The sequence below is a fragment of the Erpetoichthys calabaricus genome, chromosome 17, assembly GCF_900747795.2.
Source record: "Erpetoichthys calabaricus chromosome 17, fErpCal1.3, whole genome shotgun sequence".
NCBI classification, from domain to species: Eukaryota; Metazoa; Chordata; class Cladistia; order Polypteriformes; family Polypteridae; genus Erpetoichthys; species Erpetoichthys calabaricus.
The window spans coordinates 46897087-46912649 of NC_041410.2; the positions used below are offsets into that span (position 1 = coordinate 46897087).

The 15563-nt window shown below is 43.6% G+C and overlaps 1 long non-coding RNA gene across 1 annotated transcript in view; it reads right to left on the bottom strand.

Moving 5' to 3' along the window:
- Window positions 1–1723: 1723 nt before the first annotated feature.
- LOC114668100 (uncharacterized) overlaps window positions 1724–15563 on the bottom strand; it is a 43384-nt gene continuing 29544 nt past the window's right edge. The window contains exons 2-3 of the long non-coding RNA XR_003718831.2: window positions 14453–14609; window positions 1724–2026 (exon numbers count right to left, since the gene is read on the bottom strand). This is a non-coding gene — a long non-coding RNA (uncharacterized LOC114668100). The remainder of the gene's footprint in view (window positions 2027–14452; window positions 14610–15563) is intronic.

Consider the following 15563-nt stretch of genomic DNA (forward strand, 5'->3'; position numbering starts at 1 on the left):
TTAGTTATTTATTTCTTTTTGCCCCCGCACATTTTGTCAGTACATGCTGTTAGTAATCCGCAGACCTGAACTGACAAATGAAAAATACAAAGTGCTGTCTGCTCATATCAATGACTGCTCCTTTTACTGCCGTAATGAGTTTTCATCAAAAAGCCAGTAATGGGGAGGTTATCTTCTCGTTATCATTTTCACTTTAGTCTTCCTGCCAACACCCTTTTTATATTCTTATTTTAAAAAATATACATCAAAGGTACTCCCTATTATGATTTTCTTTTTCTTGAAGGTCCCTTAGGAGTTAAGCTGACGATATCACAGCTAACCACTGAATAAGACCCTGACTGGAACTGAAATTTTTACAATATCGTTGATACTAAAATAACAAACATTGAACTACAAGGGATGATCAAAATACTATGAGCCTTGTAGATAGATAGATAGATAGATAGATAGATAGATAGATAGATAGATAGATAGATAGATAGATAGATAGATAGATAGATAGATAGATAGATAGATAGATAGATAGATAGATAGATAGATAGATAGATAGATAGATAGATAGATAGATAGATAGATAGATAATCTCAAGGGGAAATTCACATACTCCAGCAGCAGCATGCTGATGAAGAAAATATTAAAGAGAGATAACAATGCAGATATACAGACAGACAATAACTTTGTATAATGTTAACGTTTGCCCCCCCCCAATCCCCCCCCCCCCCCACCGGGTGGAATTGAAGAGTCACATAATGTGGGGGAGGAACGATCTCCTCAGTCTGTCAGTGGAGCAGGACAGTGACAGCAGTCTGTCGCTGCAGCTGCTCCTCTGTCTGGAGATGACACTGTTTAGTGGATGCAGTGGATTCTCCATGATTGACAGGAGCCTGCTTAGCTCCCGTCACTCTGCCACAGATGTCAAACTGTCCAGCTCCATGCTTACAATAGAGCCTGCTTTCCTCACCAGTTTACTTTTGGTGAGGCGTGTCCAGGCCTGAGGCGTCCCTCTTCTTTATGCTGCCTCCCCAGCACACCACCACGTAGAAGAGGGCGCTCACCACAACTGTCTGATAGAACATCTGGAGCATCTTATTGCAGATGTTGAAGGATGCCAGCCTTCTAAGGAAGTATAGCCGGCTCTGTCCTTTCTTACACAGAGCATCAGTATTGGCAGTCCAGTCTAATTTATCATCCAGCTGCACTCCCAGATATTTATAGGTCTGTACCCTCTGCACACAGTCACCTCTGATGATCACGGGGTCCATGAGGGGTCTGGGCCTATTAGTTGGAGTACATGAAATATTAACTCTGTTTGTTGGCCTTTTCCTGTGGTACAAGAATCCAATGACTGGGAAAGTTCTGACATCTGTCAAGTACGGTACTTACCAATTTTTTGCCAACCTGCTTTCTTTGCCAGCCACTTCTGGGTCGCTTAACTAATGAAGGACTGTGTATTTCAACTAGAGGAGAAGAGAATGAAAGCAAACATGTCTGTCACGGTTGTCATCACAAACCTCATCATTACCCACCAACATCAGCACTACTTATCTGATTGCACTCGGCAGTAAGGCATTTTGGTCACTTCTCCACATCCACTTCCCATGGATTTTCTGTAATCACTTTGCTAATTATTTTTATTTATTTTAAGAAAAACCACAAACAATTAAAAAGATTTGAGGCACCCACAGGCGAACCCAGTATAACTGGAACAAACGTGGGTTATAAATGCCTCAGAAAGAAAAGAATTGTCTTCACAGGTGCAAGAGTGACTGCCTCGAGATGGCAGATCTTCTGGTAATAAGGACTTCGAGCACAAAGAGGCAGGTCCAGGTGGACGGACACCGGAAGTGCTGTCAAGTGTGGTAAAGTCATCCATCTTCTGGTGTGCAGAGGGAGGAAGAGACAAGGTATTAGTAAATAGTGCCATCATCTGCTTCTGTAGGAAATTACCATCACCAGGGCCTCCACTCTTCAGCTTAAGTCGAGCAGGTTCAGTGTCTTGGGAAGCGACAGCTGGGGTAGAAATGGTCTGGGGAAGAGAGGACAGAAGAGTGAGCAATTGGGCAGGTCGGGGCTCAGTCTTTTAAATGTCCTAAACATCATGTGAGAAGCATGCTACACGGTAGCCGCAGCTGATCCCGCAAAAGAGCTGGTTAAGAGTGTGTTTGCTGCCCATTGAAATACTGTTTAGATGGTTAGCTGTTTAACAAAGAGCCAGCTAGCAGCTAAGAGAACATCAGCACGCAGCAGCTGGCGTTACGTGGTAGGAATACAGAGCAGAGTAGCTGCCGTCCTGAGCCATCAAGGATGATCAATTGGCCAGAACACCAGCCACAATAAATACATATTTTATATATCGTCACACATGTGCACATGGGAGGCAGGTGAGGGTCTCACAAAGGGATAATTCCATGCCAGACCAGGGAGTGGCAGGGTGCACTAATCCTCCTTCTTTTTCATCAACAGACCAGTCACAGGAAATTTCGCCTGGGCTGGAGGACATCACTTCCGGTTCCAAGCCTAACGACCTCATTTCCCGTTCCTGTCCCGATCACATCACTTCCCCTGCCCGGCTTTAAAACCGCCATCTTTGCCTGTTATGTTTGTTCTATTGTTGGACTGAAGTCTGTTGAGACCTGTTCTATGAAACCAACTCTGGCAGCCTAATACAAGTAATCCTCTTCCTGTGTCTGTCCAATCTTTTCACTATATGTCGTATATATACCTGGCAAGTGAACAGGAAAAGTGGCAGGGTGTTCCTTGCCATAGCCAGGAGGTTGGCAGAAGATGCCAGTGTGGAAGTGGGAACATTGGCAGCCCAGCAGGGTTGGACCAAGAAACAATACCTGTCCAATAGGTCAGTGAGATGCAAGGACAGGGTGAGACAACCTGTCAGAGCCACGTGCTCCCCCGACACACTAGGTGGCAGAATCCTTGGGTGACGCTACTTCTATGGACACCTGTAGCCCCATGGGGAAGCCTTGTTGGGTTCCATGGGTGATGCCAGGGTGTGCTGCTGGGGCTTCCATGTGATACTGAAGGGCTTCCTATGGGCTATGCCCTGGCACCAGAAGTGCTGCCAGGTCTCAGATAAAATGAGCCACTCTGCCTCATTCAGGTGAGGTGGAAGATTGATAAAGCTCACCTGTGGAAATTGAAGGAGAGTGAAAAGAGAGAAGGAGAAGAATACTTGTGTTTATGTCACTTTCAAGGCCTTTTTGTAAGGTATTTTTGTAAATAAACCTTTTATGTAAATTCCAAATTTGTGTCTATGCAGTTGTGTCTAGGGTGTGGGGTGCTGCAATTCCCTCTTGTGATCACATATATATAAACATTTATAAATGAATAAACAGATATAGTGACCAAAGAACAGACCAAGGGCACCAAAAGAAAGGTTAGGGTACCAGCCAGGCTACCCTGTTTAACTGATACATCAAAAAATAGAAAAATTGCGCTCAGGGCACAACAGAAAGGTTGCTTGGTTCAGCCTGACAAAAGCACTTTAGGAAAGTCCATCAGCAGGAGCTCTGTGCTCATTGAAGATTCCGGTTTGAAAGTAAAGGTCTGATAGGACAATAGTAGTAAGAGAAGAAAGTCCAGACACACACATGGAGAACATGCAGACTCTGCACAGACAGGAATCAAGAGCCAGATTCATACTCAGGCAGCAGGAGCCACAAGGCAGGGCTCTGACCCCTCTAACAACCCGTGTTGTAATAAGAAGACATTCACTTAACGATATGAAGATCGCAAATGTAAATTCTATTTCTTTGGTATTCTGTGGTTCAGCACAGATTGTCGCAGCACGCAGAGCCTGCTGACTGTGAGCCTACACTGGCAGACTGCTCTAGTCTACTGTTCTTCATGGGTTACATAATAGAGGAGCCCGAGTGCACAAAAGCAGCACATGAATGGATATGCAGATATGTATGCATTTTGTTTTCCAATTTTTTTTTGGATGTTTAATCCTGTTTTGAAATATTTACAGACTTGTGAAATATATTTGAGTCACACTGCATTCTAATGAACGATAGATGTTTCCTGTTCAAAGTAACTTATTACAGTATGCAACAAATTGCTATTTTATTCACAATTCATGTGGATGTCCCATGTGCTGATGAGAGGGGGAACCCAGAGGGTAGCACTGCTTCTTCATTGGAGTTCTGGTTTCAAATGCCAGACCAGGTTGCAGTCTATGGGTGTTTGCATGTTGTTTTCGTGTCTGTATGCCTTTTTTTCTGGTTACTTTAACTCCCTATCAGGCCTTGACCAACTTGGTGACCCTAAATGTGTACCGTAGGACTGAATTGAATTTAATTGATTGTCTCTTTGTTTAGTGCCTTTTTAAATAGCTGCCACCATTTTATGTCTTTTGTTGATGGAGACATCATTCGTGGCCAGTGACTTGATTCATCTTTGGTGTTACATGTGTCGTACATGGCTGGGGGTCAGACCCGACCGGGACGCCAGGAGGGACCAAGAGGTGACATATTTGTCCTCCGGGCCACGAGGGGGTAACCGCCCTGGAGCAGAAGAGGGCCACGGAAGGGGAGCAGGGAGGCTCAAGTCTGTGGAGGCCCATATCCACCGCCAGGGGGCGACCCGAGCTTCATGGAGCCCGGGACTTATTTACTTCCGCCACACCCATGGAGGACGATCGTTTCAGGGTCACCCGGAGTGCTTCCGGGTGCTATCCTGACGCTTCTGCCACACCAGGACATGACGTCAGGTAGAGCACCTGGAGCTCATCTGGGTGAGGATAAATGGGGCCGCATCCCTCCTATCAGTGAGCTGGAGTCGGGAGCGTGAGCGGGAGCAGGACGAAGCTCCTCGAGAGAGAGGACAGGTGGGCCAGGGACGAGGAGAGAGAAGGCCCAGGAGAAGGGTGACTGGGGCTAAAGGCACTGTGAGTTGTGCAGGACTGTGTTGTGTTGTGGAAAAGGAAAATAAAGAAGAGATTTTGTATAAAGATGTGGTCTCCGACTGGTGGTATCCGGGCAAATATCACACATGGAACATCATCACATTCTGACAGGGCCTTCTTACCAGCATCACAGGCCCCCCCAGGCAAAGTAGTGTACTGGGGCCCCTGTTTTGATAGCAAAACGGAAACATACGTAGACATCAGAAACATCATGGGCCCCCTGGCCAGTGCCCATTGTGCCCATACATTAAGATGGCCATGCTTCTGTCTATTTATGATGCCATATCCACAGCTTTTGCATAAAAGCAAAGCAAAGCTGAAAACGTTCAAAGGCAACTTTATTAGGGAAAGCATAAAAAGTGGGTTAGGAAACTCTGCCTTGAGTTTTAACTGCAACTTTTGCCTGGCATTATGAACTTTTGACAGTTAGCCTTTGAATTGGGTGCATCCCAATGGGGGTCTCACAGGTTGGGGTCTCACAGGATGCCTGGTTTAATTCTAGTGTCTGTAGGATGAATATAAAGCACAACCATGCACAAAGGCACAAAGAACAACTGACATTTCGGCCAATGTTTTTGAAAATAAAATTCAGAGACTCAGAGCTCCATGTTCCTTCAGAATTGGTCTCTGAATGAATGTTGACTTACAGTGAGACTCTCGGTTATGGAGTATACTGCTAGGTGGGTTTGGCAGGCAGGGAAGTGATATCAATGGTCGTCCTCCACTCCAAAGAGATGAAAGTTAGTGTCAAACTTAATTCCTTCTCTTTATTTGTCCAGCAGAGACCTCTAAAACACTCCAAATTCCCAAATGTCTGACACATTTTTCACTCCTATTTACTCAAGCATTCTCCTAATGGCATGTAATTTTCTATCATTATTAAGACTTGCTGTTCAAATGGGGACAAATTCCACCATAAAAGCAGACCCCACAATTGTTTCTAAAGTAAGTTGAAACTGACTAAAGTAATTGGAACCCATCATGGTTAATTCCATTTTGAACAAAAATCAGACTTTGCGTTAGAGTTTTGATTCAACAGAATATTTCAAATAATAATACAAATGAAAATGGCATGGGACCCTTAACCTAATATTTTGTTACACTGCCTTAAGTGGTCATTACAGCAAACAAGTGATTCCTGGAGCTCTCCATGAGATTTTCGTACCTGTCCACAGAGAGTTTGGCCCACTCGTCCTGAGCAAATTGCTCCAGTGGTGTCAGGTTAGAAGGGGTCTTCTCCAAAAGGCATGTTTCATTTCTTCTGAAATCAAACCAGAGTGCATAGAAGACCCCTTCAGTATAGTCCAATGTTTTGTTCTTTGCCATTCTTGGGTGCTTTCAGCTGGGTGTTTTGGCTCGTTGACCTGTTGGAGGATCCATGACCTGTGACTGACACAGAGCTTTCTGACATTGAGCAGGATGTTTCATTCCAGAATGTCTCGATAGTTTTGAGATTTCATTGTTCCCTGCACAGACTCAAGGCACCCATTGCCAGATGCAGCAAAGCACCCCAAAACATAACCATAACCTCACATGGTTCACAGTACAGTAGAGTCTCGCTTATCCGACCTTCGCTTATCCAACATTCTGTATTATCCGACGTCCCACTGCAAAAAAAACCTCAAAAAAACGCATCAATCGGCAACAAGAACTGCAAGTTGCAAGCGTGAGCGTAGTCTATTTTTTGTTGCTAAGTTCATTTTTTCAGTTAAATTTTTCTGTTGTTTTGTTGTAAAACATGATTACAGTGGATTATGTGGCCAGCCCTCTCTGGCGTGTGTGTGCATGTGTGTCTCTTTCGCACGCACGTGTGTGTGCGTGTGTCTCTCGTGCATGTGTGTGCCTCTCTCGCGCGTGTATGTCTCTCGCGTGTGTGTGTCTCTCTTTCTCTCGCGCATGTGCGTGTGTCTCTCTCTCGCGCATGTGTGTGCATGTGTCTCTCTCTCGCTCTCTCGCTGCACAGGGAATGCACAGGGAGAGACTGAACACGTGCAGAAATCATCGGCGCACACAAACCGAAAGGGAAACTGGCTTGTTTGTATACCGAGTGTCTGGTCATGAACAGAGGCAAAAGTTTGGCAAACTTTTTGGTCATAACCCGATTTGTATGTTTTCAGAGACGTTAGTGAACCGAGGTTCCATTATTATTCCATATTAGGTTCGTAATGTGTAAAATTATAACATAGTTTGACGTTTAATAGGCTTTTTCTTAATACCTCCCATTATCCGACATTTTAGCTTATCCAACGTTCTGCCGGCCCGTTTATGTCGGATAAGCGAGACTCTACTGTATTTATGTGTTCTTTTCTTTCAAAGCTTGCGTGACTTGCCAAAAAGTTCCAGTTTTGTCTCATCTGTTCTACCAGAAGCATTGTGGCTTCTCAATATGCCTTTTAGCAAAGCCCAGTCGGGCTTTTTTAATGCTTTTCTTTCAAAAGTGATGTCCTGCAGGGTCTTCTTCTATTAAGCCCACCATCACTTAAAAATCAATGGATGGTGTGATCAGACACTGATGGACCTTGACCTTGGAGTTCAGCTTGTATCTCTTTGGAAGTTGTCCTTGGCTTTCTGTCTATCATTCTCACTGTCCTTCTGCCCATTCCTCTTATGACTGTGTCCAGGGCAGGTGCCTACAGTTCCATGAATCATAAACTTCTTAATATTTGTAATTATTGTCACAAAAGCACCAAGCTTCTTGGGGATAGTCTTCTACTCTTTGTCTTTAAAATGCTTGTCTGTCATTTTCTTTCTGTTCTGATCTCCTCAGACAACTCTCTCCTTTGCTTTCTCTGTTCATGTTCATTGTAGGACATGTGATGATACCAAACAGCAGAGTGATTAATTTCCTACATTTAAATCAGCTGAATGACTGATTGCACGATTCAGACGACTGATCTTAAAAAATCATTCAAATCTAATTATTTATGATCATTTTCAGGGGTACCAACAATGTGTCCAGGCCATTTTAGAAGATCTCTGTAGAATTAGCAACACTTGATCTCTTTTGACACTTGCTTTGCTTTACTCGATGACATTTCAAGGGCGTTCAGGTATACAGGGGACAATGGCTTGTCATTTCCTCACTTTCACGCCGCATACTGTACTTTTTCAGGGGCCAAAAATTTGTCCATGTCTGTTAAGGTACATATTTTGCTTTTACAAATTCTCCTCTCCTTCTGTCTTTCAGCTGCTGTAGAGTCAGCACATTTTTCAGTAAACCCAAAAACAATACCTGGTAAATCTGAATGTATGTGAAGTGCAAAACATTTATTAAATATGTAAATATGAATTACTGTGTAAAATTGTTAAGCAACCTAAATCTGTTATATTAAAATTTTCTTAGATGGTGTGTCGGACGGCTGGCAGCTCATCCCGGCCAGGACGCCCCTGTAATGGAAGGATGGGGGAAGGCAGCTTTTCCAGGACACTGCCTCCCCCAAAACGCTAGATGGCAGGGTATCCTGCGACTTGGAGTGCGGTTTCTCAGCCCTGTTGGGTACCGTGGGTGCCGCCAAGAGGAGCTGTGAGAGAAGTGGAGGAGCCATGCCTCATCCTTAGCCCTGGCTGAAGAAAAAGCCAGTTCTCCATTTGAACTGGAAGTACTAGCAAGTCACGTGGAAAGAAGGACAGAAGCACTTCCGGGTCAAGGACTACATAAAGAACTGTTGGGAACCCAGCTAGCGAGCCTGAGTTGGGAGGAGGTGGACAATGCTTGCTGGGAGATGTGGGGGAGAAGAATATTGTGCCTTATTGCTGAACCTATTGTGGCTGTGGTGCTTTGGAGGCACTGTGTGGGAAGAAGAAATAATAAAATATTTCTTGGTGCTTTTAACCTGCGTCTAGAGTGTCTGTTTGTTGGGGAAAAGGTGGCCAATATTGCCACCAAGTGTCCATTTATTTACAATGGTTATTATTTGACTTTTGCATTAATGTGTGAGAAGACAAAAAGCAAGTTTCAGATATTCAAGTATTAATTTGGCAAAAAATTAAACATTTTAAAAGAGTAACATGTGAAGTAGCAGACAACCAGAGCTTAAATACTTGTAGGTTTCTAGCCATAATAGACATAATGAGGCGATTGAACTGATCAACTGTAACAGAAACGGGTGCAGAAAGAGTCAAACTGGGCAAACTAAAAGGTGAAGATGTAGAAGAGCTGACAGTTTAACCTTCAAATCATCAATTCTAAACACCAAATGAGCACAGTGACAAGACACAAAGTGACCATCCTGAACAAGCAACATCGCCCAGAACCTGAAATTCTGCGGCAGACACGAGCTTCAAGATGTGCTGTCCAAACTCTTCTGAAGAACCACAAGGAAATGTGCAAAGCTGAGGACCAGAAACACAGCAAAAGCATTTCAGCACCGAAACACTGGAACCCAGGTGTGCTACTCTTCAGTCTGGAGAGGTCTTGTCGGAAGTGGTCTTTGATGAAGAGTAGCTGCCAACAATGCAAGTGGATGCAAAACCACTGAAATGACACTTGAGAGCGGCACATGGATGGGCGTCTGCAGCAAACAGCGGAGCATGGCAGATGTTTGTCACAAGTTTGGGGGTCCCAGGCCCGGTCTTAGGTATTATGGGGCCCTAGGCGAAAGGGGGGTCCAGGGGCCCCCTGAGGGGGGCTCCCTGGAAGCTCTGTGAAATGCGTGAAAATTAGACCAAGGAGTCGATCCGGGGCCCCCCGGACGCCGGAGCCCTAGGCGGTTGCCTACTTCGCCTATGCCTAAGGCCGGGCCTGGGGGTCCTCAGTATTGAGAAGCACAAGCAGATTCTCATCCATCAAGCAATATCGTCAGGAGAAGCTTCTGATCAGACCCAACTTCATTCTACAGCAGGAATGTGACCCCAAACAAACAAACAACTGTCTTTGGTGAAAAGAAGAAGAGGGATTTCTGCAACAGATCATATGGTCTCCGCAGAGCCCTGACGTCATCATCAGGCAAGACAGCCAAAGTCTGCAGAAGAGCTGGGGCAAATTCCACAAAATGCTTGGATGAGACTACCAGCCGATTATTCTTGAACTGTATGACAGTGGAGCTAAGACAATTTTTTTTTTTCGATGTGTCTAAGGCTTTTCGACAATAATGTATACAAATAAACAAGTGAAATATATGAAGCACAAGTCAAAACTCTTGCTCATGTGGCCTGCAGATGGCGCTCCTGCCACCCAAACCTGACACAGACAGACGTTGGACACAAGATCAGCATGGACATTTTTTTTTCTTTTTTCATGTTGAAAACGTTTTCCCCCTGTTTCCCACCTGCAGAGCACAGCTAAAGCACAGAGCACAAAACTTTTTCTTTCCTTCTTCTTCTTCTTCTTCTTCTTCTTCTTCTTCTTCTTCTTCTTCTTCTTCTTCTTCTTCTTCTTCTTCTTCTTCTTCTTCTTCTTCTTTCTGTCTCTTCCTCTCTCTTTCCCTCCACTCCTCCTCCAGCAAGCCTTGTCCTCCTCCTCCTCCTGACTCTGGCTTCCAGAGTAGTGGCGGCTGGCTCCTTCTATAGGGCACTCTATGTGCTCCAGGTGTCCAAAGACTTTCTTCTGGCAGCACTTTCTGGTGTGCTCAACAGTACCTATAGTACCCCCTGACAGCGCCCACAGAACCCAACAGAGCAGCACCAAACTCCAACTCCCATAAAGCCCTGTGGGAGTTTGAGGCACCGCTGCAACCCAGGTTGGGCTGCCATCTATTGCTCCAGGGGAGGTATGGCTTATACTCCACTGAGACTTTGAAAATTCTAGATGCACATCACAGCTGAATATGTTGCTATGCCCAAAATTCTAAACTTAAATCTCTGTCATCACTCTTCAGCACAGACTCAGGATTGTGTGCAAAGCGATGCAATACAAAACACACACCCCCTAGTGCTCTTCTTTGGTGTGGTGCGCCACTAGCATCTGCTGCTAGGCACCCTCTGGCCCCATAAAACATGCCAAGTAAAAGAATCGGTGTAGTTTGCAAACAAGATCTTAACTTCATTTCACGACAAGTAGAGTGGGGATCTATGATGAATGGTTTCTTTAATGATTCTCTCCAAACTCGTTTCCTCCTGCATTTGCTACAGTTCGTTTAGAACAAGAAAGAATGACTTCATTGTTGCCAGTGCTTTAGGTAATGCAGCTTCATTAGTGCTATTCACAAAAATGCTAATCATAAGGGCACAACAGAACACTCCATAGTTGACACAGGCAAGATAACAAAAACAGCTATACAAAACCACCCTGTGACATCTTACGAGGTAAGCTAGATCCATGGGTGGTGACTGCTTAGGTGGATGCCATCCTGGACTGGAACCATTGTTCTGGGACATGTAGCTGTCCTGAGGGAACCACAGAAAGACTAGGATGTAACGTCAAAGCTTCAGTGTCACCTAAAGTTGTATGGGCATTGCACAAAAACAGGAAAAAATGTTAGAGGATGTGACAGGTGTATGGACAGCAAAAGAAAAGACAAAAAACTCACAAATAGCATCAGAGATTATGAGTTACTAGCTGTCCCTCGCGGCTCCGCTCGCAGAATAGTGAAAAAGGACAGTGAGGCCCACTCCTCCCCAATCCTGATGTCACACTTCCCCCTCTCCTTGGCCCACAGCCTCCGTCTCAGATTAGTGCGAATAAATCGCTCCTGCAAGCGAACTATGATTCTTAGCGTGATGAGAGAAGTCACAAAATCAACCTAAATGTTCAAGCAAACGATAGAAAAAAGCCCGATCTAAATCTGTTAAGTAGTTCTCTCGTTCGCTAGCTAAGCAGAGGTAAGGTACACGCCCCGAGGCTGGCACATGAGTGAGAAGGGCTCCACCCCCCCTCCCCATGGCCTGCTGCGTCTCTGTTGGATTCACTCAAATTAATCAGTACCTCAAGCGAACTTTGATACTTAGCGCGACGAGAGAAGTCGCAATATCAACCAAAATGTTCAAGCAAATTATAGAAAAAAACCCAATCTAAATCCATTAAGTAGTTCGCTCGTGAAAAACGGACAGACAGACATTGGATTTTATATAGAGAGAGATATATACTCAATGACCACTTTATTAGGTACACCTTGCAAATGCCGGGTTGGAAATGCTGTGGTTCTTTATGGCACAGATTCAACAAGATGCTGGAAACATCCTCAGAGATTTTGGTCCATATTGTATCACACAGTTGCTGGAGATTTGCACATCCATGATGTGAACTCCCCATTCCACCACATTCCAAAGGTGCTCTATTGCAGGGGTAGGCCATGTCGGTCCAGGAGGGCCTCAGTGGCTGCAGGATTTTGTTCCAACCCTATTTCTTAATGAGAAGTCAATTATTGCTGATGAAACACTTATTGTTTCATTTTAGTAGTCTCGCTTGTTAAGGTTCCCCACCCTTATTGCTTATTTCAGTCTTAAACAGCTGTTTTTAATGGCTTCTTATTAGCAATAATATGAAAATGATAAAGGAGCCAGCAGTTCTCCATCTAACTTTTTTCCATTTACACTTGTGTGGATTCATCATGCACTATTTGATTCAATAAAGCACTTAAGACAAGAATGTAACAGACTGAAAATTATCCACTTTAGGCTTGAAATCATTTGAAATTTGTTAGTCACTATCTATTCACTTCACTTATGAACCAAACAGACTACCTTAATGAAAAGGATAAGTGTCTGTCTATCTGTGTATTGGTCTGGTTGCTATGTCCCTGTCATTCCAAAAGATGGCACATCACAAACATTAACACTGCTTTTAAGAATCCCAAACCAAATGGCATATAAGAGAGACATACAGTGATCCTCCGCCTATCGCGGAAGTTATGTTCCAGACCGATCAGCGATAGGTGAAAATCCGCGATATAGAAAGACCATATAAATAAACATTTTTTTTTATAGTTTAAGCTTTAAAATACCCCTCCCACACGTTTTAAACACATGTAAACTTATTAAAACACACTTTGTAAACACATATGATATGTGGATGTCAGGCTAAGGATATGAGTAACATCTCTCTATTATAGAAAAAAAATCTTGGCAGGGAGATGAGATGTGATCTTCTCGAAAGACAATTTGACGTCCCGCGAGAGACATTTTAACGTCACGCAAGACAAGGCAGTGAGACAGAAGGACAGCTGCTGTACCGCCTTTTAAATGATCGACATGCAGAGCAACAAGCAGAACACGCATCTTGGCAGGAGCAGCACAAAGCCAGTACCAGATCTGTCTGCTTCTCCTTAGCGTGCGTTCAGCCCCAAACACCCCCCTTAACACTAGTGGCAGAGACGCCAAGTGGCAAAAGGACAGCTGCTGTACAGGCTTTTAAATGATCAGTGCACAGCAGCAGCAAGACAGCAGCTGAACTGATCTCATTTCTTTAGCATGCGTTCAGACCCCCCATTCACACCGCGAGCATCGTTATAAGTCCCGTGAGAAAGAGATGTAACCATGCCCATGGCAGGAAATAAAGGACAAATATTGTTTTTACAAAAGTAAAGATGAAAATAATTCATATGTAACAATTCCCATGAAAATAACAATCACTTTAAATTGTTTATCTGGTAAACCAAACATGGGGGTGGGCAGAGCCCCCTAGTAATAATAATAATAATAATAATAATAATAAATCCGCGATGTAGCGGGGGCGCAATAGCTTAACCGTGATATAGCGGGGGATCACTGTATACATTTAATTTGTCATTCCAATAGATGGCACACCACAAACATTTGTAGTAAGTTACTTTATTACTATTAATTTCTGCTATGCACCATCTGTTGGAAAGACAAATGCAATGCACTTTATTACCACATGCATTACAAATTACATTCCAACAGAGGGTGCACTGAAAACATTAAAACTGAGGTCTACATTGATTAATGCGATTTCACCCATTTTAGCAATCTATAAAGCTGTCACCTACCATTTCCGAACACCTGTCACTTTTATAACACAACTTACCCTGACGCTGCATGTTCTGTGTTAACAGCCACTCTCCATCTTTAGCTGCCGCTCACTGGAGACGCGCAGACTTGTAGAATTGCTGTGCATATGTGCGGCTTATAACACTGAAGGGGTTACAGAGGACTCGATTAGCCAGTCTAAGTGCAAATGTATTTCTTTGAAAAACAAAGAACAAATATCTTTTCATGCATCTTGTTTAATTTTTAGGCCCCTTCAGCCCACAGGGTCCTGGGCTGTAGCCCAGATTAGCCCTCGTATGAATTCAGCCACGACGGTAGGCATGGCGGAACATTACAGGTGGCACACAGAAAGGCAAAACATTGAAAAACATAAAAGGTAGTTTATAACACCATTACGTCCTCTGTAACTGATAAGGATTTTTTTGCCAAACTTCTTTTGTGTGCCGGGTTCATTTCTGGTTGCTCCTCCATACTTGCACATTAGGTCTTTTATTGATGACATTCTTTTGGCTAATTTTCTTTCAGTACATGTAAATGATAAAGAAAATTCTCAACTTTCAAATTTCCTCTACAGAAAAATAGGAAGTGAAACAGATAAGAAACTGAAGGACAACTCGGCACAGTTTTAAGTGTTGCAAGTTTTACCTCAGATGCCCTTCTTGCAAATTCCAATGCTTTTGGCTAACCCTCATTTTGACGAATTGCTTGACATTCATTGGCTGCAGCAATTCTCTCATCTCAGCATGGCAGCTGACTTCTGGCTTTGCGTGCATTGACATGCTCTTGACTCGCATGCAGAAAACTAGAAAAAAAAAAGCCACAGAGATAAACATTGTGCAGACTACAATTATTGGCAGATAAAGGAGAAGCCATTAAATGCAAATAATTAAAGAATTATCCCACTGGCAAAAGTGTGCCAGGAGAAAAACAGGGCACCTAGCATGTAAGAGAATCAGTAAAAGGTTCATCGGGGTCTTACTTAGGAAAAATTTTATCAAGTAGGAGGGAACCTCCATCTATAAGACAATATGGAAAAGTAGAAAAAAGTCAAATAGAGACTCCATAAGATAAACCTGCTCAAACAATAGGGACATCCATAAAGATGCCAAGCTATAGAGCTGTGAAAGCTATAGATGTCACTTGTTATCATTAGGGAGTCACAAATAATAGAAACTGTGACCCTGGTTTATATGGGAGTGAGAAGGCAGGCCATAGGAGCATTCTGAAGCTTGAAATAAATGTGAGAGCATGGGAAACTGTGGAACCAGAGACCCCCAGGCTACAGTATAGTCCCCCCATATGAGGTTTGCTCTAGAAGTCAAACCTGAGAATGGATTGAATTTATTCTTAAGAAGCACACATCCAGTTACAAACCCCAAGAAATAGACATATTTAGAAATATAATATACTATGGACTTGTGATATGAACGCGGGACATTGATAATCGTAGACTGAGATGGACTAGGGGCAAAAGAGGACACACACAGAGCAAGTTTTGAATCAAACGGTGCATATTTTTTAATCCACAAAGTACATTTGTGGAGATAAAACCAGCAATCTGTAAATAAGTTCTTTCATTATGTTAAAATCCAAAACTAATACCACATAGACATCAGGTTTCCCTTTTTTTTGCAATTCCTGCCAGCCCAGCACATTTTTCTCATGTCATCTGCCAAGCTCACCCTTCAGGTCAAGTCAACAGCTACTGTTCCTCTCTCTGGCTCTCATCCTGACCACCATCCCTCGGCATCTGTCA